Here is a 2427-nt window from a genome sequence, read left to right as displayed (position 1 = left end):
GTAAAGAGAAGATATCATATCTGCCTCTGGGAGCTCAGACTCTAGCTGGGTAACAGTCACTCACCCCTTCCCCTCTCCGCTTGTTCATCAAGAAACACGGAAATGAGCTCATACACTCAGGATATCACTTAGGATGCTTCAGGGTGTAGCAGGTAACAGAAGCCTGACTCCGTTTGGTTTAAGCGATAAAGACATTTGGAAACTCTCAAAATGTCTGTGGAGAGGTAGAGCGGGGTGCAGGCCCACAGTGGCTCGGCCTTAAGGATCCAGGTTTCTTCCATTACCTGTCCTTGTCCTAAGGCTGGTTCCACTCATGGTTGCCAGGAGACCTTAAGTGGTCATTGGGGTTTCAGATCCCTGGCTTAGAACACTAGAGCTTTGATTCCCTGTCGTGTGGCCTGGGGAGAGGTTAGGTTACCCTAGCATTTTCCAGGTTGTAGTGCATGCCAGAGAGGGTAAGCTACAACGGCATTTTCTAGGTTGTAGCTGTTCTGTTTATTTGTTCCTGGTTTTTCCTTTTACTCCTTAAGGGACGTGAAATGACAGAAATGACAGAGCCGGGGGAAATACTTAGGGAGTCATTGGCGAGTTTGACAAAACAATTCTAGATCTCCTTTCCTGTGGACCCAGAACTTCTGGTTGAGTAGGGTTGTCTGAATAGTTCTGGCCAGTGAGTTTGCCGAGTGAATAAATGGTTGCACGTCTTCTGGGTGAGGGATGAGGTGAGGTTATATGCTCTCCAGTGTCCTGGGAAAGGAATTAGCAGTCAGAATAAAGGGAGGTGACACATGGCCGCCGTGGGAAGGGTGAGAGGAGTGTAAGTGAGCACCTCGGCGGATGGCTGAGTCTGTTTACATTTGTAACGGAGTGCTAAATGGGAGTGTGTTGGCCTTGTGAAGTAGATGGTTTTCTTCCTTGACCTGGTTCCCGGGAACCTGAATCTACTGACGTCTACTCACCTGCCTCCCTTTTTATCCCTTCCAGGTTTGCAGTAAGCATTGGCTACTGGCATGACCCTTACATCCAGCATTTTGTAAGACTGTCTAAGGAGAAGAAGGCCCCCGAAATTAACAGAGGCAAGTGACCCCCTCCCTTCTCACTATTCCCTCATCAGCTGAGAGGCCTGGGGTTTTAGGGATTCACTCTTTTTTTTTTTTTTTAAACAATACAAATTTATTATCTTAAAGTTCTGAAGGTCAGAAGTCAAACATGGGTCTTACTAGGCTAACATCAAAGTGTCATCAGGGCCGTTTCTTTTGGAGACCATAGGGGAGAGTCTATTTCCTTTTCTTGTCTACCTTCTAGAAACCACCTACATTCCATGGAAGATGGCCCCTTCTGCATTTCAAAGCCAGCAGTATAACATAGGGATTCATTCTTAACATGAGAGTTCCAGTGTTCCTTCTCTCCAGTAGTACATGAAAGTGCTTATTTCCCCACATCCTCACCAACACAGTGTATTATGAAACTTTTCATCTTTGTGAATCTGATACATGAAAAATAGTATCTTACAGTAATTTTATTTTAGATTCCTCTTATTTTTGGGTGAAGTTGAAGATCATTAGGATTATTTTTTTAAGATCTTTTTTAAATGTTTATTTTGAGAGCAGGCTAGCGAACGAGAGTTTACTTGCTTGCAAGCAGGGAGGGGCAGAGAGAGAGAGAGAGAGAGAATGAGAGAGAGAATCCCAAGCAGGCTCCATGCTGTCAGCACAGAGCCCGATGTGGGGCTCAAACCCTTAAACCGTGAGATCATGACCTGAGCTGAAATCAGGAGTCGGACACTTGCTTAGCCCACTGAGCCACCCAGGTGCCCCAAGATCATTTTTATATGTTGAAGAGCCATTTATATGTCTTTTACTGTGAACTGTCTGTTCATGGAAGGAATGACTTTTTTTGGCCTTGTTAAAGTGATAGTAACACTGTTAGGCTGTACAAGTCATTTCTATCAAGGCAGTGAAAGGAACTGAGACAGGAGGGTGACTTAGTCTCAGCCAGATTGAGAAATTGGCCAAACGACCATAGTTCTTGTGGGTGCAGGGCATCTTGGCCCTAAAGACGGATCCTATGGGTAGTTTCAATGAGAAATGCGAAGAAATTTTAAAGTGGTGCTTCCTGAGAATAAGGACATGGTACTTACTTTGAGCTGAGGGTGAAACCAGGCGTCAGTAAGATTGGACGAGGCCTGGCTAAGAGGCCTTAAGCCTCCCTCCCGCACTCTTGAGGACGCTTTCCTAACAGACGCTGCAGAGGCAGGGCCCCACCATGGCGCCCTGGGTGCTGGGGGCCCTGGGCAGCAGGTCAGTCCTCCGGCCTTCCTTCTTCCTCTCCCTGGGTTGGCATCGCTAGACTAGGGCCCCATAGTAGGAGAGTGCTTCCCAAACAGCGTGTGGGGAGCATTTTTAAAATTTTTCCAATGTCCAGTCC

General features: G+C 46.6%; 1 long non-coding RNA gene across 1 annotated transcript in view; it reads left to right on the top strand.

Moving 5' to 3' along the window:
* The window catches only part of LOC121024034 (uncharacterized), a 6208-nt gene extending 5141 nt beyond the window's left edge, over positions 1 to 1067 (top strand). The window contains exon 2 of the long non-coding RNA XR_005787589.1: positions 985 to 1067. This is a non-coding gene — a long non-coding RNA (uncharacterized LOC121024034). The remainder of the gene's footprint in view (positions 1 to 984) is intronic.
* Positions 1068 to 2427: the final 1360 nt, after the last annotated feature.

This window comes from Herpailurus yagouaroundi, unplaced genomic scaffold (assembly GCF_014898765.1).
Source record: "Herpailurus yagouaroundi ecotype Mexico unplaced genomic scaffold, PumYag 590, whole genome shotgun sequence".
NCBI lineage: Eukaryota > Metazoa > Chordata > Mammalia > Carnivora > Felidae > Herpailurus > Herpailurus yagouaroundi.
The sequence above is the reverse complement of the archived record's forward strand: the minus strand, read 5'-3'. Positions and strand labels throughout refer to the sequence as shown.